Raw genomic sequence first — 21973 nt, 5'->3', positions numbered from 1 at the left:
TTAAGAGGACAGCCCTATTTTCTTCATGAAAAGCCAATCTGGAGTTTTTTTTCTTCCTTTGCCAAACCCATGTGATGGAATGCTGCAGAAATGGGATATTGTGTGACTGCCTGGAGCCAAGGAAAGGTACAAAACTTAGGAAAAGGGTATGAATCAGTGCCTGGTGTTTTAGGGCCACACCTCCTTCATCCTCTTCTTACTAGTAGGCCATGGATATTGTTTTTTTCTCTCTTTTTTGGTCTGCTGTGGCTGTGCCCAGACAGCTTGATTGCAAATTCATCCACAGAACAGTACAACCAGCCTTTTTTTGCTGCCACTGATAATCATATGCCACTATCAGCAAAATTGCCACCTGTAATCAGATCTGTAAGAGCACAGATGGCTTCCAAATGCACTAATTCAGTACCAGAGCTGTGATTTTAGCAGCTATTGCTTCTTAGCATTTTAGACCTGGAATTTTTACTAATTTTCATATTTATCAAACAGCTGTAAATTGAGACCTCCAGCTTGCAGGTACTTGTGATCTAAAGAAGTTTGAGGATGATTACACTCCAATTTCAACAGAGGCTTTCCCTGATTCAGTTGGAGTTCAGTTAGGGTCTGGTCCTCAGAGGATTTCAGTGCCTTGTCAATCACATTATTTAATTGGTGAGTTATGGCATTTGGATTTCAATTTATTTTGTTTGTTTTTGTTTTTTTTTGTGTGTGTTTTTTGTTTGTTTGTTTTGGTTTTTTTGTTTTGTTTTGTTTTTTTGTTTTTTTTTTTTTTTTTTTTTTTTTTGGTTTTTGTTTTTGTTTTTTTTTAATTTCCCTTCTCCTTTCTACTTGTTGGTAACCTGAAAGACAGCAAGCTCTGCCTGCTTATTTGGTGGACTTGAAGTGAGTCCAGGCCATAACACTCATGTTTGGGAAATGCAGAGTCCAAAAGACAATTCCTAACTCCCAGAAAATAGGATTTTTTTTTTCCATGTTCTGACCTTTAGCAATCTGCACCAGTGAGCAGAGCCATGTCCCAGGCAGCTGCTGGGAAGGCTCTTGCCTCTTTCACAGTCTGCATCTGATGTGGGAAGGGGTACCCTGCCAGGCCTCACCCACCAGTGCCCCAAAACCAAGGTTTTCCCACTGAGGTGATACAGATCTTCTCTCTGCTGAGAAGTTTAGAAATTTCTTGTGGTTGGAAAGCTGGAAAAAAAAGTATTCCATGCTGGCTTGGCTGTTTGTCTCCTTCAGGAGTGCTCATAATTGTCATGTGACAGGAGGTGATGATAAAGAGTGTTGGTCAGGTTTCTGGTGACAGAGAGTCTCATTATTCATGTAGTCCACAAGCTGCAGTGAAATTATGAAGGATTTAAGGCTAGTGGGCTGAGTTGGGTAGAAGTTTCTTTCCTACTCATTTTAAAGGAGGTGAGAGGAAGAGGAAAAATACTGAAGAGAAGAAACAATGGAAACAAGAATCTGTCCAGGAACAGAAGCAGAGGCTGGTGGAAAAAGAGATGAAGTTTTGTTGAGGCAGAAGCACTAAGAGATAAACAGGCAATGTGTGTTAGGAAGGACAAAATTTACAAGTGAATCCTTGTTTCTCAATTCTGATGGTTATGTTTTATAAATCATATATACTTAATTCTATAGCACACATTTAATTCTTCAGTAAAACATAGTTAAAGCCAGAAACATTATGGTTTGTGGTAAGAATATGAACAGCTTTCTTCAGGGGTGGAAGGCTTTATATACTGCTAAATGACCTGTATCAGAAAAAATTATAAGTTCTGTAATTGCTTGTCTTTCTCCAAACTGGTGTTTGCATGAAGAAGCATTTTCAACAAAATAGGTGAAATAATATCCAGGGTGAACCCTAGCTCTGGATTGTCTTGTGTATATGTTGCTCATGTAGTAATTAAAAGGGAGAAAACCAAGTTTTTATTAGATTTCTTAGAGATGCATTTGAAGAAGAAAATGGGATGCATTATGCTATTCTTCAAAATGGGGAGAAAAGGAGGAAGGGTGGAGCCTCCTTCTGTTCCCCAGAGTTTCAAGAATTCATGGCTGAGACAGTCAGTGTAAATATTTTTCATATGAAGTTCAGTCTCATCATGCTGGAGATGTTTGTCCCTCCACAGCAAGCGGCCAGAATTGGAAATCTTCAGGTGGGTTGACTCAGATGGGAAAACACGTGTGCCTGGCTGAGCCCAGGTGCTGAAGGACTTCTTGGGGGAAGGAGAGAGTGGATCAGAATGAAGCAACAGATGTTGTCTAGGCTGGAATTCCCATTCATTTTATCTGGTCACCTACAGAAACCCTATGACAATGTGTTTTCAGCTGAGAGCCTTGTTATAAGATCAGCTGTGACAAATGAACACCTGGTTTCCTATAGAGAGAGCTGATGGTTACTTCCATGTCATTTTTAGTTGCTGTTGTGGATTTCCTTTCTTTTTTCTTCTGAAAGTATCTTTAACTGAGACAGAAGTAGTGTCTGGTTAGCTGAAATTTCTTTCCCTTGCTGGAGCACTTAGAGCTTTCTTTGTGCACTCTACGATTTTATCCAGACAGATCACGGCTTTTTCAGTCCTGGTGAAGTGTGACAGTTGGATCTGGCTTATATTTCTGTCCTTAATGAGTTATTAAAGTGGGCAGCATCATTTAAAATTTATTTTAGGCCTTTCTCAGACCTTTTAGTTATGAGATGACAGTAGGTACTGCTGCCAAAAGTGGTTTTGCTGTTGCTGAGTCGTGCCAGGACAGGGCTTGTGCACATTATGCCTGTGTGGTACCCCCACACATGCTGACACTGTGGCATGGACCTCCTCTGAGCAAGTAAGTTACAGCATTCAAATTACTGTAAGGTATAGTGTCCTAAAAATTGGCTTCATTCTTACTTGCAAAGTTACCTCCTCGTGGGTTTTGCAGGCATACAGCAGAGCACGAGTGGTGAAGTCAAATAGCCAGATTGTTGTGCTGTTTCTTATGCTTAGAGAAAGGAAACTTGTTTGTGAATAGGGTAGAAATATGTTTATTGTCAGAAAAGGAAGATCCATAAAAAATGAGCCAGCAGCTGAAAGCAGATACCTTGGGGAAGAGATGGGGGCAGACTGGTTCTCTCCAGGGCTTTCATCATTTTCTGCTCAAGGATTTCCTGAAGCAGTGTTGGTTTCTGTTTGTTCGGAGAACCTTGATGGATTTTAAGTTGTCAAGGCTCTCTTGAACCCTTATAAGCTTTTTCTCTTAGCAGTATTCCATGGAAAGGAGTCCCACCACTTAGTTATATGTTCTTAACATGTTAGAAACCTGTTACCAGTCAGTGCATCCTGGATCTTGTCATTCTTGGTTTCCCTCTCCACTTAGGTATAGTCTTACCCAAGAATCCATCTTCACTATAAAGTTTGCACAAGAATCTATCTAGCAAACAACATCTTAGTTCTCTCTTAGCTTTTGGAATCAAATTTCCAAAGCCATTTCATGTCATATATAGGGTAAACATTTTTGAAAAGTCTTAAAACCTCTCTCCTCCAAAATTACAGTCTTTATTGTAAATAGAGCTTACTATTACTATTACACACTGGGCCAATTCCAGACCACAGGCAAATTTTGGAGGTATAACTAATACTGTAACCTGTGTTCCTTGTCATAGGAACATAGGATAAGTAGTGGGATGGTGAACTAAATTACAAAATATACACTTTTTAAAAAAATTATTATTTCAGTTAAGTACTTCTGTTTGATGTACTTGACATTTCCCTGTACAGCTGTAAAATTTTGCACTCTGGAAATCCTCAGTTTCACATGTTGTCTTAGGTTACTACAATCCAAAATAAATAAATAGGCAAAACAGAATGAGAGTCTTTTCTTGTCAGCCCTGTTCAGCCATGTATGCACAATTAACATCTCCAGGCTTCCTCTTGCCTTTTCAGTTGCTACCCATTCTGACAGAACTTTTAAAGCCAAAGTCTTAATGTCATTGAGTCACATTTCTACCCCAAATTCTCACTTGTTCTACTGTTGAATATTAAGAAAGACAGTCAGGCTTTTCTGCTTGAGGTGTTGCGTTCCTCACATTCCTGCCTTGTGAATTTAGCAGCTATTTCAGATATTGTCTTACTATTCCACCCTATTCTATTAAACCTGCTTCTTTTCATTCACTGTTTTGTCTGTTAAGTCCACTTTTATTAAAGTAATTGTACCACCACATATTTTAATGCAAATTTTATGCAGCCTGCCTAGCTAATGCTGAAGATAGTGACTGACATGAGTAATATTTTGCTAATCTCCAAAATATAGAATTAATTGAGAAAAATCACAGTGTTGATCAGGAGTGGTTGATACTAGAAAGCTGTGTCCTTGTTGAACCAAAGCATTTAAAGCATTATCTGAAACTGCATTGTAACTGGAATGCTGTATTGGCCAGGGGGTAACAATTGACTTAATAGCATGAACTCAGATGAGATGTGCTGAACTGAGGACACTGTTAAGTTGACTTTCCTCTCTGAAACAAAAGCTCCAGTGCCTACTTTTACACTGTGTCAGTGATTGAAAAAGCTAATGAAAACACTCTTCTTGCTGTATGATTTTTCTTTTTCTCTCCAGGGATGAGTTTACCAGTTGGTTCAGTCTGTATTATTTAACAGTGGAGAGAGGCATTCTGATGTTCAGTTCAGAGATGAGGATGAACTAGGATGTTGCAATAACTTACAATGCAGAATGCAAGGTAGGCTCAGTAAAAAATGAACATTTAAAGTCTTATCTCAACAGTAAATAAGTTTTATTTAAATTTCATGCTTTTTTTTTCTTAGTTTCATTTAGATAAAGAAAACCCTCTATGCTAATTTTTAGGAGTGTTAAATTTCAAATAAGCACATTGATCTTGAAACAGTCAATAAAGTCAATAGAACCATTTCTGGTGACAAATGCACATCTGTCATTTTTTTGCACAATGGTCACTGACATATAATCCATTCTGTTGCCTTACCAAAAAAAAAAAAAAAAAAATGAAGCCAGCAAACTAAGTAGAAATATATATTACAATATCTTTAAAATAAACAATTTAAAATTGGTCTTAATGTAATTATTGTATTTTTAGCTGAACTACCATGTTTATTTATATTTCCTTTTCATTTTAGAAGGCTAGGTTTCTTGCTCCCATTGATTCTGGTCCATGACTTGGACTTGGCTAGGACTCAGGCTGTGCAATGGTTGCTGAGTCAGCCAATTTGTACAAACTATTTACCTGCCTCTCTGAGCTGTGTAATGCTTGCTTTGATTGCATTCAAGATTTACACAGTCTTAACCTATCAGGCTTCACCATGCCCTTGAAATGCAGAAGCTTTATCCTTTACTGAGGTACAGAGAGATTAAACCCAAAGTCATACAGACTTTGGGTCTCAAAGTGACAAAACAGGGTATCAAAATCTGGTCTAAATCTGAGGGCAGTGCACTAAGCAATGGATCCCTTTACATCAAGAAGGAAGAGTTGACACGTTTTTACCCAATACAAATAAATGCATTGAAAGCTGAGATGTAATTTTAATGGGAGATTGATTTATGTGTTAACTAAATACATAAGAACTTATGTCTGGAGAAAGGCGACTTGGGGGACCTTATCACTCTCTACACCTACCTGAAAGGAGGCTGTAGCCAGGTGGGGAATGACCTCTTCTCTTGGGTAACTAGTGACAGGAGGAGGGGAATGGCCTCAAAGCTGCACCAGAGGAGGTTTAATTTGGATATTAGGAAAAATTTCTACACAGAAAGGGTTGTCAAGGACATGCTGCTCAGGGAAATGGTGGAGTATGAAGGTATTTTAAAGATGTGTAGATGTGACACTTAGGAGCATGGTTTGTTTGCTGGTGGACTTGGCAGTGCTGGGTTAATAGTTGAACTTCATGATCTTAAAGGTCTTTTCCAACCTAAACTATTCTGTGATTCTGAATAGATTTAGTGCTTGTGAAAGGCGTCATACTGATTACCTGGGACAGGCAGGAGTCCTATATTCATTAATAAACACAATAATTGCATTGATATAGTTACTGAAAGCTTGTGTGGACTTGAAAGAGATAGTTTTCTACAAAAATGAGAGTTCACAGCCTGTATTTTGATCCTTTGGTTGCCTGAATGCTTAGATCACTATTCACGGAGGAAACACGTTACTGGATTACTTATGAGATTCCAAGTACTTACCTTGCTGCTCCATCTTCCTACATCTTTCACACATCAGTTTCCTCTCTTTCAGTGTTTCCTCTGTCTGCCCCATTACGTCCCTTCGACATTTCACTCCCTCTTCAACCTGCAATGCTGTTAACCATTTTTCACAGCTCCTGGCAACTGGATGGACAGGAGACAGTGGTTGCTGCAGCTCGCTTGTGTGTAGGTATGTGCTCATTTTAACCAACACATCTGTGCTGACTTAGTCAGGATCACTTGATTCTCTTTTTGTTATGAAAATTTAAATAACTTTCTGATTGATAATAGAATGCATTATTGAAAATGCATTATATTATCAATGTATAAATTGAATACATTCTCGTCTTTATACTATTTTAGTATAGATGCAATATTAAGGGTACACAGGGTGTTTGGCTACTGTTATCTCTAGTTTAAAATGGTGTATTCTTTGCAATTCTTCAACATCTTCCTGTGCACATTAATTTTAAATACGTGTCTTTGCTGCCCTTGCCGTTACTCTAAACACAGTCCCCATGAGTGTAACATCACTTCTCCTAATCATCCTGTCATTTGGATTTATGCAAGTGTTATCTGAAATGACTTATGATCTTTCAAAGGGATGTTGTTTTCATCTTCTTATCAAGGCTTTGGTCCTGTTTCATTAATGATAATAGTAGTCCCATTTTCTTTATTACTATACAATAATATGTGTTATTCATACAATAATTCATGGGTTAAGATGTCTGTATAGACACATGCATTTAGGAACAGATCTTTAGGCTGTTTAAATTGTGTTCCTTCAGACTAAGAGAATAGTTGAAGAATTTTTTTGCTCACAGTTGCTGTATATTTGTGTCTGGTTTTTTTAGTCAGTGTTTATACTGTGGTACTCAGGAGAATTTTTTTGCAAACAGAAATTTCAGTTTCATGGCTGAAGCCCTTGCTCAGCATCAACTAAGAGCTGATTCTTTGTTCAGTCCTTTTGAAATCCACTGCTTCCTGATGATTAAGTTGCACTTTGCCATGCAAAGCTGAAATTAAATCCAAATGATCCAAATTAGCGGTATGGACTGAAGATGTACACACCAACTTGAAAGAGAATTTGGATATATCTGCAGGAGGTAGCTGGCATGAACATGTGCCACTTCATTTATGCAGTGAACACTGGGTCAAGTTGGAGAGATTCCTGTGGCTTTCTGTAGCACAGGTACAGGTAGACCAAGCTAGTAGCTTCCTGTGAAAGCCTGGAAATTTATCTTTTGTTTGAATTAGCCTGAAAGTTACCTGAATGCTAAAGATGTTTAATTATTTAAAGATGCTTAAGCAAGTCAGTTACCTAAATATGTATGTGGGGAGGAGGGGAAGAAGAAGAATGACTATAGGATTTGGCCTAATGTACCTAGCCTGGGTTTTTCAGTTTTTACATATATATTACTGTCTTTGTTTACATATATATTACTTACTTTGTAGCCTTTCTGCTGTAATTGGTGGATGTGAATCAGAGGATAAGCTTGAAACCAGATATTAGAAAGCTTTAATAAGACCATTTCTAGTCAGCCATGTGAATAATACAGCTGTGCTTGGGTCAGAGAGACTGCTATGTTTGTCTCCAAGTCTGATAGAAGATCTACTTGCCCTTGAGTCCATCTAATCAAATCATAATAAAGTAAATGTTATGAAATATAGATCACCCTTTAATAACCAGCTACAACTTCATGACTACCAAATGTAGTTTCTATCCTATATTAAATCATATAAACTTGTGCTTTTCACATGCCCTTTTTAACTATTTTTGTTTTCTGCCATGGTTATTATACCCAGATGAGGGACTGGGGAAGTCTGCCATGAGTTCAGCAAGTACTAAGGTAACCCAAGTCTTTGCTGAAAGACATTATTTATTCTATTAATGTTTAATCTGGAGCAACCACTGACCTGCATAATTTGATAGAGATGGGTAAGCTGCTCCCTGAACACCTCTCATGCTTTCTTCACTTTTTAGAAGGAATGTAAATAAATAAACAGCAAATACTGAATTGTGGAAAAAAACTGTGAAACAAGCCAAGAGTACTTGGTATTGCACATAAATTTTCCTGTCTGTTTTTCTGAAATTCCTCTGGGGGCTCATCAGTGTCTCTGAGCTGGTTGGCTGCTCAGGGGCTCTCCTGGCACACTGAAGTGGGTTCCCAGCACACAGTGTGTGATGTGCCTTCTCAGGCACACATTAGCTCTTGCTGGGATTTGTGGTTCTTCCCCCAGTAAGCCCCTGAAGACACCAAGTTACTCATCCTGAGCAGTGGGAAGAGACTCGGTGGGGTTGCCCTTGGTTCTATTGCTCCTGCTCAGCCTTATCCATCTTTTGTGGGCTCTGAATGCTGAGGCAGCTTCCGAGTCTGTTATGGCAGCTCTTTAAGAGCATCATTTGCAGTTATTACTCTAAGTACACAAAGATTAGGTTCATTTCTCTGAGCTAGAGTTAACTCTGAATATCTGAAACAAATTCTGTGAAGTCATTATCTGTGCTGCTTTGCCTGTGTGTCCTTTTCCCAGATGTCTTAATCATCATAGTTTGATTCAGTCTGTGATCTAAAAATGCTCATTTGACCCTTTGTTTCTCATGTCAACACCGTGCATCTATGCTTGGAAATACAGTAGCATACCTTCTTCCACTGCAGCTACTGGTTCCTTTCTCTGTCAGCTGTATGCATGGGTGATACAAGTATGAGAAAAAATAGGAAAAACTGTGTAACCATGTGGCAAACGGGTTTATCTTGTTCCTTTGCCCCCAGTCCATCTGATCTCTGCTGCAGGGGTCTCTTCCAGCACCCCACACCAGTGACCTAGGAGCTGCCAATAAAAATTACAACAGGCAAGATAATTTCTTTCTATGTCATGTGAAATTCTCAGATACTAATTGCTCCCTTGCAGGTGCTGTGAGGGGAGTAGGATTGTCTCAGGGGCTGTTAAATACAAGCATTTTTATGTCAAGGATATTATAGTATTCTCTCCCACAGGAGAGAACTTTTTTCAATGCCATTAACGCTTAGCTCCCTAAAGATTGAAATCGTAGATTTGAAACCATAGTAATGTTTAGCATGAAATAACTAATTTAATTTATAAACAATTTATTGACTTTTAGTGAGGTCTTCAGCAGAAGTCCAGATGCCAAAGCATAGTGCAGTGAAGTACTTTGCCAAAAATATATTTTAAAAATTTCTAAAGATGATAACAAAATCTTTAAATGGTAAAGATTTAAGAAAAGCTGCATTACTCACAAGTGTTCTGGCACTCTTGTGTTATAGATTAAAAGAAAACTCAGTGCTATTTCTTTCTCATTTCATATACCACATATTACATATATATACTACGTAGCACACAAAGTACTGCAATCTCTTATGCTGCAATCAAGTAAAACTCCTTTCAGGGCAAAGGATCAGTACTCATTTACTAGCTTGGTCTAGCACTGTATCAGAAAAATTTGTGCAGTCAGTAGTATTGCTAAAAAGGCTGTACAAAAGTCATTTATTTTACCATTAACATTTCTTCTCTTTCCAGGCTCTCTGTGTCCATTTCAAATCAGTGTTCAGACTGCTGGTGTTTCTGGCTTGCTGTCTGAGAAGAGAAATGTCCAGTGCAGGTGTAGGAGAGCAGCCCCATGAATTGAAGTTCAGTTTTGCTCTGAAAAGCACCAGCCTGTCACCAGCTCTTGTAAGGCAGCAGTTGTGCTCTTCATGGGAAAGTTAATGCCAATGTTTATCCCCACAACATCTCTGTGCTGAGTCCATGCTAATGTCTTTGTGGAAAAAGCCTCTAATTTAAATAGAGGCCCATTCTAATACGGAGACACTTTTATGCCAGAGAACTCGTAAAGGGTCAGTACTACATTCATTTATTGGTTATTCAGCAGAAATGCACAAAGTAGTTTAGTATTTTGATTTTTTTTTTAACTGAAGCATCTGTTTGTGATTCCTGAGTAGATATCATGTATCAGAGTAGAACAGAGTTTCAGTGCCTCATTAAAACCAAATTCCAAGTGACAGCAAATGGAGTAGGAGCTGGGATTAATTGTTAAGGAAAGTGAGGGCTGAGGGTGTTTTGTTTCAGTTTTAAGAATCAAACTTCCTGCCCTAGTTAACTCTGAGATATTTGGATTTGATACAGATTGATAAAGAGATTACTGTAGCTGGGAGATAAAGAGCAACCTCAGATCACCTGTTTAGGACCTGATTTTATTCTCTGTAACATGAAAAAATGTTAGTAAGGACACAGTGAAAGAGTACTCAGCTATGGCAAAGTTTGCTTTGAGGATTTAATAAAACTAGTATGTAAGGACTTATGGGTTAGAAATACAGGGAGTTCAAAGTTTGGAGGATCTTCTGAAACTTGATTAAGAAAGTTACAATTTCTCTTTCTGAAGAAAGTAGGAGGCAGACATTATATCTTGGTGAAGAATGAAGAAAAATGCTGGCCTGGTAGAGAGAGTCTCTGATAAAAAGATTTTAATTAGGTTTTGTATGGTAATCTACGTGCCTTTAAAGGCAGGTTCCTGCACTGCATGAAGGAAAAGAGTTTGTCACCAAGAATGCCTGTTCTGCAAGGTGTGACAGCTGAGTTTGGGTTTGGCTGGGCGAGGCATTATACAGTGCTGGCTACCCAGAGGTTTCCATGACATGAGCAGTTCTGTGTTATACACATCCTACCTAGAATGCAAGTGGAAATAATAAATTCCTGCTGTTTCGGGCCCCTGCATGCCCAGGCTGACCTCAGTAAGAAATTATAGTTGTTTAAATGTTGTTACTGGCTCCATTTTGGAAGTGCTTTGTAGTGGTTTTCACAAGCCACCAAGCCAGCCCTTCAGCACAGGAGCTGTGGCAGGTCCCTCACCTAAAAATCATAAATATGAATTGTAACATAAGTACTTAGGGCTAAAGGTGACTTTTTTACCCAGATCAGAGTGACAAATGTTCACATGTGAACATGGTTATGTTCCCTTTTTGCTGTAGTGTCTCCAGGGTAGAGATCTGTCAGTTTATTACCCCAGGATATGCCTCCCACATCATGTGTCCTTGCACAGTACGTGTCCAAGGGAAGGCAGAGGCTGTGTGTTGCTGTGCTGTCCATTGCCACAAAAATGCAGTCACTCAGCCTGTTGGATGACAAAGACAACACAAATTTACTCATTTGAGATAGAACTTTGTTTGATTTGGGATTTTTTTTTACCTTTAAAATAAAAATTGGAAAATCTTGATTTCACACAATTTCTGGAAGGATTAGTCTTGATGACAGATACAAAAAAGTAAAAGGAAATAATCTTGATCCAGACAAATAAGAGAGAGTGTCTTTCTTCCTTATGCTGTATGTTAGTCATGGCAAAATAATTTTACTCATCTAAAGGGCAAAGAAGTGATTCTTATGTGTTTATTGCCATACAGTAGGTTCTGCATGTTTGCTGGTCTATTTTTAATTAATGCATAGAACACTTAAATTAAAAATTTTCACAAAAAATCTTTAGTCTCTGATTATACTCAATAGTTTATTCAACAGATGTTGATTTAATATTTTTAGAACATCTTTATTTTAGTTTAACAACCTACCTTTTCTAGCAGAGGTATCTTTTGACCTACCTCAGGTAAAATGAAAAACTGCCTTGGCAAACAACATACTGTAGTGAATAGAAGAGAAAGCTAATGATGAAGAAAACTAGTTGTCTTGGGTAAAATCAAAAATTCTGTGACTGCTGATGGACACTACTTCCTTTTTTTTTTTTTTTTGTAAGAAGTGTTTGACTAATCCCTAAATTGCACTCAGATTGCATGTGTTGGCCTGAGTATTTAGTTTACACTTTTGAAATTAATCCCCTGCTCATTCCCTCTGCTGCAGTATAGATAAAATAGCGCAGTAGGTAAAACTAATTTCTTCAAAGTGACTCCCTACTGAAAAATACTTTCCAGATGCTGATGGTTTTCAGTTCATCAGATCAGACTAAAGCTATTCCAAAATCAAGCCCCAAAACTTGTCCAGTGTGTCTAGTGAGTCCTTAATACCAGCTTTCTGTTCTCTGTGCTCCCATTGCACTTCATTAATTGCTAAGTTAGACAAAGCACAACATATTAATGGTAGTTTTACATTTTTACTGTGCTTTAGCTGTTTTTGTAGTCACTAAAGGTAACTTCAAACACCTCAGTAGGTCAGGCTATATAATGACAAACTTGTTTTCAATGTTCTCTAAATATTTAGAAATTGCCAAAGAAAAGAAATTTTATTTCTCCCAAATATTTTTCACAAAATAGGAAATGCCTTTAAAAGCAGACATTTGCTAAGGAAAAAAAAAACAACAACAAAACCAAAGCAAAACAGAATTTCATAATCAGATACTTTTTAGACAATTTGCAAATTTATGGTCTTTGTTGTGATAATCATACAATCTTGAAAAGGCTGGTGTAACTTAACACAAATAAGTTTTTGATGCTAACAGTATATTAAATACTTACCTGTGTGCTTTTTTACAGAATAGCTCCTGTTAAAGTCAATAGTGAAATGCAGTTCAGATAGGCAGGATCAAAGCCTGAAGGAATTCACAATTTCCTTCTTACTTGTGATGCTCTTCATATACCATTCAATTTTCACCCTTTGTGCACAAGTAGAGGCTCCTGAGAGAGAGCTTTGTTCCAGCATCAGGAGCACACTACACTGGCTCTAGCTGTAAAACTACTTTAATCTGGAGGTGACAAACAGGAGAGATTAATGGCTTCAATTTGGGGCACACAGAGCCACATGGATTCTTTAACAAAGGCAGAACTTGATTGCCTAGGATTTAAGAAAGAAAATATTGACTTGGTTCGTGAGTATAAAATATACATTATTATATCACTTCATATATGTTTAACATCAGCCTAGAGATGAGAATGCTCTGTACACTACAGTGCCATATCAGCAAAACTGCTAAGTGCAAGTTTAGGGAAATTTCATGAACTTCAATAGCAGAAGACAGTTCACTAAAGGTGTAGATAAACTGAGGGGTTAGGCAGGTGTTTAAACATTGGAGTAGTTGTTACATCATTGTTTTTACAAGAAGATGGTCAAGACACAAAGAGCCTGAATAATTTCTCCAACAGTTTCCAAGAAGTTTGAAGATACGAAAGAAGCTGAACCAGATTTTCTTGTGCTTTAGACCCCAGATTAGACTCAAGAGTGACCTACAAAATCACCCTAAAATGCAGATGATGTCAACATTGTTATTTGTTGATGCAAATCCTGGTAGAATGGGAAAAAAATCCAGTCTTTGTACCACTAGGGGCTTTTACTAAGCATCTTTTTAGACGGATGTTTTGGATGAGATATTTTAGGCTAGTTTTATCAATGAAAGTGAGGGAAACTTTTAACACAAAAATAAATTTTAAAGGTTTCAGTCATCCCTTTGATACATCTATGTATATTTTTCCTTGTCTTTGTGTTGTTTTTAGAGACTATATGACCCTTTTCCGCAAAAGATGAGAAAGACAGGCTAGGATTTTAAGGGAGGTTGCAGAAATGATGTTGATAGATTTTAATTGCTAGCCAGTGTGCTGTCCTCTTTGATAAAACCTTTTCTTAAGTCAATTAAAATAAAAGGCTTAGAACACAGGAGGGTGCAAAGAGGTGAGAAGAAATGATGTATGGTCATATGAGCTGGAGAGGTGTAATATTCATTTGCAAAGACACAAGGGAATGCAATGATGATGGGACAAAAAAAACCTCCTCTCATTTTCCTATTATGCTGGGAGCATAGGAAGATTTTTCTTCCTTGGTGGTTGATGTGAGTGTTGCAAGAAAATGCAGTTAAGACTTTCTGAAGATTAACTTGTGATGTGTGAGACTGAAACCAAGAAACACTAAGTACCATTCAGGCCTCTGTGATGGTGTGACACACTCAGCACTTTTATAAAACCAGGCCATTTAATTATAGCTGGGGGGTTAGGGAAGGTGAGTTTTAAAAATCTTAGCCAAAAGCCTTAAATTATCAAAGGGAAGTAAATCTAAAAATTAGAAGTGTGAAGCTGACATATGGTTGGGTTGGTGTCAATTACGCAGGTTGATTGGAATTAAATAGAACTCTAACAATAATGAGAAACCAGGTGGATGGACCCAATGTAATCAGCTTCTTCCCTCTGCAGTCTCAACTGGATTTCTTTGAAATAAGTGTTCCTGTTGGAAAATGTCTGTGGACTAACAAAATTTTTTGCTGCATTTGTGAGGGCCTATCTTTCCTATGCTGTCTACAGACTGCAATTGAAACAATGAGAAAGAAAAGGCCAAATGCAGGAGATACAAAAGCTCTTTGTTAGCTAAATCACCAACAGTATGAAATCAAAGCTAGAAAACCAACAAAACAACAACAAAAAAAACCTAAATGCAACTGACCCTATGATGACAGAACTTTTTAGTCCAAGAATCCCTTAAACTTTCTGCTCTAAGAGCAGAGCAGAGAGTCTGTGAGACTCTAAGGCCAAGACTGCAAAGAGGAAATATTCTTACAGTGGGTTTAGTTCATCCCCATCAGTTCTTCCACTGATACTGGTGGAGGTTTTTATACTGCATGGCTTTGAGGCACTATACTTTGAAGCTCAGTTCCCTTCCTTTCTGAAAATAGAATAGTAATCCTGCTGCCTTTGGGAGAAGTAGTTGGCTCAGAGAAGAATTATATTAGCATGAAATATTAAAAAATATAAAAATAAAGAAGAAACTTGCTTGAGAGAGCACAATGAACACTCATTTGCTGTCTCATGGAGACATTTTGTGACTCCGTGGAAGGTCACCATATGACTTATATGCTGCTGAAGTCACACTTTAGGGCCCACTGTTTTGTTTCTTTTGCTTGAATGATTACTTAGAATGAGAATTCTTTTCCTGTCCTGCACCTGAAGCAATTAAAACTGGATAGAACTACTAATGTTTTTCTGATCTGTGATCATGTGTGCCCATTCAGGCAGTTTGTGCAGCACTAATGGAGGAAACATTAACATTAAAAGTAAAACTATATTTTCTGGCTGAAATTCTTAGAGGAGCTAAGCCTGTACTTTAATGAGAAACCAGAAAAAGAAAAGAAAAAAATTACCTCAGTTCTCCAGTACCTCCTCCATGCCTAACCTTCATCTCACCATCCTGGTTATGTGAGCAGCTTTCATCCAGCCTTGGATTCAGGAACAATGTCTTCTCTTGTCTACAGAAGAGCTGTCAAGGAAGCAGCTAAATGTGTGTTGATTGTTATGAACTTGTGGCAGACTGCTGGCAATCAAATCTCTAGTTGAATGAAAGTCATTGACTCTTAAAAAGAACCTATTAAGTACAAGAAAATAAAAAGCAAATTGAAGATGTCTCTGTGGTTAATGTTGCATTAGCTGCACAACTTGTTGAATGTTCTTCTTTTTGAAATATTGTGGAGGTCTAAATAATCTGCAAATCTGGTCAAGAACTCTAGCTTCTACAAGATGCTAATAAAGTGGCCAACCATAGTATAAAATATACATTAGTCTTAGGACCTCATGAAGAAGTTTAATTGAGTGCTAAACTGAAAACAGAGAATAAACAGCATGTTTAAATAGTGTTGTCATAATATATTGCATGACATACTCTAGAGATATATGTTTTTTGAAAAGGAGAGGAAATGGGATAAATGTAACATCATGAGTAGAGTACATATGAATTTCATAGACTATTAATCTTTAATCTTTAGAGTTCCTATTTAAGCCTACAAATACATTAATCCAGGCATCAGCTCTTCTCTGCTATCTTGATCATGCAGGTCACAGATGTTGCTATAGTAACCTTGCATTATCAATGCAAAGACAGTGAAGGATCTGGCTATCTAGATAAATAAAATAATTGAGGGGTGCCTGCAACAGCTTTCTGCTTAATGTAATGCTTAGATCCATTGAATGAGCACTTGGTCCTGCATGGATTATGGCCTTGCCTTGAGGAGTATGAGAAAGGCTGGCACTTGAAGCCAATTTCCTGTGAAACAGGTTAGTAATTAGAGAGATGCTCTTCCCTGGGAAGGCCCCCGATTTGTATCACAGCTGATGTTCATTTGTTCCAGTCGCCAATCACATTGTCAGAAGACAGACTGCTATGGATCCTGGGTGTGAAACCTGCTCTCTAGATGCAGATGTTGTTTAGATACTTTGAAAACCAAGAAAAGGTGTTTTCTGTGAAGCTGAGGTAAGCCCATGTTGTTGAATGCAGTTGTTGAAGACACAGTCCAGTGCTAGTGGGGATCAGACACTTTGTCTTAACATGAGAAACAACCTGATTACAGAGAGGTTTGTTACAGGCATCATTAAGTGTTAGTGCTGGTCTGTCAGGGAGACTTGTCTTGATGACAAAGGAATGAGAATTTTCAAGTGAAAAGCAACAAAATTCTGAATCAGATTTGCCTGTGAGTTGAATATTTCTCATAGTCCATGCCCCCAAAGAAGCTTTGCAGTATTTTGGTATGTAGAGGACCCATGTGAACTCTACAGGCAGGAAAATCCTAATTTCTATACTTTTTTGTGGCACAAGGAAGCTTCCTGTGAGAGTTGTTTGCTTTTACCTTGCCTCTGAGTTTTCAGAAAGCACTTCCTTCTTGTAGGAAATTCTTGTAGGAAGTTTGAGGCTTTTTTTTTGTTTGTTTTGTTTTAGTTAAGCATGGCCACTTAGTTCAAAAGTAATGCAGGAATGCAGATAAATAGAGGCAACAGTGAGTGCAGACATATGGAGGAATGATGATTACTCCATTTTCATTGGAAACCAAACCTAAAAATTCTCTTGTAGCCACAGCTCATCTGTGCTACCAATTGAATTTGCTAGCTAAGTCTGTAACATACCACTTGAGCCTAAACCAGTGAAATAAGGGAAGAGTTAAAATTCTAGTCTCCTGTGAGCCTTTGTTCAGCCTTCAGTCCTCTCAGAAAACCTCTCATTGGTTTAGAAGGTCCTCAAAAAAGAAAACCTCTCATTGGTTTAGAAGGGTCCCAGCTCTTTTCCTTTTTGTCTGGCCCTGAAAAGGCAGATCACTTTTGCTACTTGCTTTATTGGGACTGTCAGCCTGCTCCTGCCGAGAGGCTGCTGCTGGCCGGGCAGCTTTCTGCAGGGGGAACAAGGGAAAGAAAGATTCTGCATCAGAAATTCCACTTGTATGGCTTTCCTTGCCTCCCTCCCAGCACAAAGGTTGTTTTGTTTGTGCTCAAGAACCAACTAAAAAGTTTGGCTGTGAAATGAGCTCTCCTCTGGAGAAAGGGGAAGGGGTGGAACATGTAGCATCCAGCTTCAGACACAAACTTGTACCCACTCACTCCTCCAGGTCATGGGTTAGAGATGGCTGTTGCATTAGCTGGTTGTTGTGTTACTTCACTCGGCTGCAGGGCAGCTCATGAGACAGCAGCTGTTGATTTGAATCCTTGAAGAAGTAATTTAATAAGTTAGAATAATTTATTCTTATTCTGTGATATAATTAGATAGAAAAAACTTGACAAAAAAGTGCTTCCCCCTTGTTGGTGGGACACAGGGAATATTTGGGTATTTGTAATTTGCTCACATTGGTATTTTTTTCAATTCAGAGTATTTGGTGCTGCCAAAAGGGGGAGAGAAGAAAAGCACTTCCCTTGCAGCTGACACTCACTTAGGCTTCTCAAGGTGGGCATTACTCCAGTAGACTGAATAATGTTAGACTCATGGAAATAAAAACTCTCCCTGTAGTTCCCACTGGTGTACACCCTGGTGTATTCTGATGCAGTGTATAGTGTATCAATCTCTGCTGATAAAATAGGTTCTGTCCCTGAAGAGATTTATCCATGTTGCTTGTTTCTTGTGTAAAGAAGGGTTTGCAGGATTAGGGAAGTATCCACATTGTTTTACTTCCTGTCAGAGACTAAGGAGTTTTTTGTGTATTAGTCTTATGAAAATGTAGCCTTGCACCAAGCACTGCTGAGCACATTTCAGGGTTTAGGCTCCAGCAATAAAGGGATAGATATGGCCCCTGCATCCAAGGCATTTGGGCACTAAATCAGATGGGTAACAGAATGTCTGACTTTGTGCTTAAATCCCTTGGGCAATGATAGAGGAAGCTTGAAGGAATTTGTTTATTTCCTTTTGCTTCTGCAAAAGTGGGTGGTTTACATATTTTGAAGTGAAGACAGAATGTGTAATGCCTCCATAAGAAATGTTAGTGAAGTGAGGGTACCTAGAAGTTGCCTAGTGTCATTCTTTATGGGCTTGGTGCCCTTTCTCAGTTTCAGGTCTATGGAATTTGCAGGATAATCATCCACATAATCCCAATGACTTGGTATGTTCAAGCAAAGGTGTGGGATACAGAATGTCTGCATAGTTAGCTGTGACAATCTACTTCTGGCTTTTTGGCTAAAAATGGCTCAGAGAGCTGACCTTTGAACCTGGTGTCCAATACTGCAAGTTAAATATTGGCTTGGAGATGACTTGAGAGAAAGCACAGTCATTCTGTTCCTCATTGCAGCCTGTGCACAGATGTGAGAAATGGAAGAAGCTGTGGTCTGGGGAGCTGCTTTCCATCAGAGGAACATACCAGTTGGACTAGCTCATCCCAGGGCTGCTGCTGAATCTTCAAAAGACATCACATAAAAATCTATTTATAATGGAGTGAAGAAGGGTGGGAAGAAATAAAGTGTGAACAAACAATTTTATTTAAAAATTAGTTCATGCTTTCAGCGAAGTTCTGGTTTTCCCTGTGAGCTTGCCAACATCCCTTAATTCATATCACTTAGAATAAAATTACTTCTGGGTGTAGGGAAGCTTTGAATTGTCTTTTCTGTATCACTAAATAATGATTGCTTGGGGAGACAGGAAATGTAAATTGAAAATGAATGAGGTATAGCTGGTAATATGTTAGATGCATTATCTCCAACTTGAGACCTTCAGTCAAAAAAGAAGGTCATCTGTAATTGTTAAAGAGCACTGCAGCAGGTACTTATATTTTAACTCTTTAACTCTTTTGAGTTGAATTTTCTCCTCATAACCACTGCAACACTCTTCTGAGGAAGCATGTGCCATGCCTAAATTACATTCTTTTGTTGTAGTTTATGAGACAGAGGGTGCAGGGGATCTGTACTTTGCCAAATGGCTGATCTTCACTAGTTTTCTGGAAATGAAAGTTTTTTTTTCCTTTGCTTTCTTTTTCTGAAAAATCTCACTTTCTACAATTTGTAGCTGAACAATTCAAACCATGAAAATATTATGCCTCATTTTTATGTTCCTGGATTTAATTGATTTTTTCTTTTCTTCTAGACACGTCATTACAACTACCCTTTAATTACATTGAGTCAGGCAACAGTGTAGAAGAGGTACTAACTGGTCCCATGAAGTACCCCTAGTGCTTTACTGAATGGCAGAGGACATGTTTCTTAAACCTGAGCCTCATTTTTAACATTTAGAAAACTGGTATTACTAATGGTAACAGTGAATAATGTAGTGAATTCTGATCGTATGGGGTAAGATTTACTGGACAGATGTGGTGGATGGAGAGGAGTATGGCCTGCCTCAAATTCCCCTCCAAATATTCCCAATGAAAACAGCAAACTGAAAGCAGATGGACACTTCTCTCTCTTGCTGAAATGAAGTGGGACTGGTTGTAGTGGGTGTCCTTGTAAACCTCCTGACCTGTCTTCCCATGGAGAAAGAAGGACTCTTTGAAGCCTTGTGTCTCCTGGGGCTACAGCAGCTTGGCACTTCTGAAGTTAGTGGCATCAACCATCTACCAGTGAAGTGCATAAGCAACAGTGGGATTTGCTGTTTAATTGAACTGTGCTTTTCTAGCTATTAATTATACTACTTGTATGGTTTTTCATGTTTAGCTGTATCATTAAGCTTAACAGAATGTTTGTTGTTACCTGCTGTGATTTTGAATAATTCACAGTATTAACATGCAATTAGGGACCACCGTAAGTTCTCCCTGAGAATCCAGGGAGAAAACCAGGGAGAACTTGCTTTGCTGGTTTTGTGTATTTGAAGATGAGTAGAAAGCAGGTTCTGGCTTCTGTGGTCCTTTATCAGAAAGAAAATTCCGAATTAGCCAATAAAATTAAAGTACGCATCTCAAGAGTATAGTATGCACACTATATTTGAAATATTTTTATGAAATTACTTGCTAAGCTGGAAATAACCCAAGTAAATCAGCCCTGGACCTCTGTAAACAGCAGTGTGTTGTACTTTCAGTTAATTGTTTCCTCAGATGTAGTCAATGACAACATTGTGTTTATCCCATGGCAGTGTTATTGCAACTCTCAATTTCATTTAGTTTCCTTTTCTTAATGGATGGGTTTACCAAATCTAAAAATAAAATCTTATTTTCCCATCATGACAGAGATTTTCTTACATGGGTTTTGTGAGTTGCCCTAGAAACAAGCAAACACTGAAGTTAGGTCAGAAAAATAAGTGTCATGCCAGCCATTGTTGTTTCGGTTTCTTTGGTTCCATCGTAATACTGGATAAATTATGTGGCTGGGAGTCCAGCTAATAGTTGATACTGGCAGGTGACTTCTGAACACAGATAGGTGTGGCATATTTCTTTTGATGAGAACAAGGTCAATGGGAGTATTACATGGTGAAAAGTCTCCCTCAGCCTGGCAGTGTTCTGGAGTCGCTGCTTTCTGCCAATGTCTGTGCTTTGTCCCAGGTTTGCATTGACTTCATGTAGTCTGTATCAGCCAAGATCTTTCACAGTGCAAGGATAAAATCTTTCTGGCTATCTCCACAGGTAGCTATGAGATATTTTCTAATTTTTCCAAATGATGAAAACCCTGGTCCTCTGAAAGTGAAGCAGACCTGTTTAATGTTAATACAAAGGCCATTGCCAAAGGTTAACTTCCTTCTAAGTACCCAGATTGTTCCCTCCACTCACTACAAGTTTGCAATCTGCTTAATATATGCACAGTCAAGGAGAAGCTGTAAATATAATGCTAAAAGCAGGCGCTTGGAACTATTGCTCTTGCTTCTCTTCAGCTTATGCAACTGTTTGCAGTAGCTTGTTGCCAACACAGCTGTTGTGTCCTAGTACTTTGGGCTTCATCTTGTAAGTCTCCTGAATATGCTGTTCCCATTACAACACTTTGAACAGATCCATGTGAGGAGGTTTTGCAAGACCAAGTCATTAACTGAAAGCCACAAATACATCACCACCTGCTTAATTAATCAGTCTAGAACTGAGCTAGCTCATGAAGTTATGCCAGCTGGAGTCCTGGCTAAAAAGCCCAAAACCCTGGTAACCAAACATTTTGACCATCAGAAGCCTGGACCTCAAACCCAGATAGGTCATTCCACCTTCTCCCCTTGCAAATGACTGAAGTTTGTTCTTTCAGAGGTTTTCCAATGAGTCTTGCTGACCTTTCAGCTGCAGCTTTATGTCCACTGATAGGTTTCTCATCTGCCTATTCCATCTGCAACCACAGCCATCTCTGCAGACAGACCCAGAAAACCTCAGACAATAAATAACATTCTTGTTCCACAAGTATTTAAGTCGATTGAAGGTGATGAGGTGATCCAGGAAATTGCTGCTCTCATAAATTCCTGTGTCTGTTCTTGAGGCATAGTGTAATCTCTGATACTTGTCTGCCACTGTTGATCTCCAAGAACCCCTTATAAAATTATAGCCTAATGCTTTAACAAAGTGTAGGTGGGAAGGATGCATTTTATGTAAATTTAGTCAGGAAGTCTTCAAAACTAATTGCTTGAAGTGAGTGGGGAAAGCTGATGGAGTGTGATAGACACACAGATTTTTTTTTCTGCTTTTAGAATAGGCGATGTTGATTAACTGGGTTTAGTATAGCACTGCATATAT

At 38.5% G+C, this 21973-nt stretch overlaps 1 protein-coding gene across 1 annotated transcript in view; it reads left to right on the top strand.

Moving 5' to 3' along the window:
* The window catches only part of C4H4orf50 (chromosome 4 C4orf50 homolog), a 42195-nt gene extending 34197 nt beyond the window's left edge, over positions 1 to 7998 (top strand). Inside the window, exons 9-11 of the transcript XR_008430531.1 lie at positions 4579 to 4699; positions 6303 to 6358; positions 7975 to 7998. The gene's annotated coding sequence lies outside the window, so the exon portion shown is untranslated. The remainder of the gene's footprint in view (positions 1 to 4578; positions 4700 to 6302; positions 6359 to 7974) is intronic.
* Positions 7999 to 21973: the final 13975 nt, after the last annotated feature.

Source organism: Vidua chalybeata, chromosome 4 (assembly GCF_026979565.1).
Source record: "Vidua chalybeata isolate OUT-0048 chromosome 4, bVidCha1 merged haplotype, whole genome shotgun sequence".
NCBI lineage: Eukaryota > Metazoa > Chordata > Aves > Passeriformes > Viduidae > Vidua > Vidua chalybeata.
This window is presented reverse-complemented; position numbering and strand designations above follow the sequence as displayed.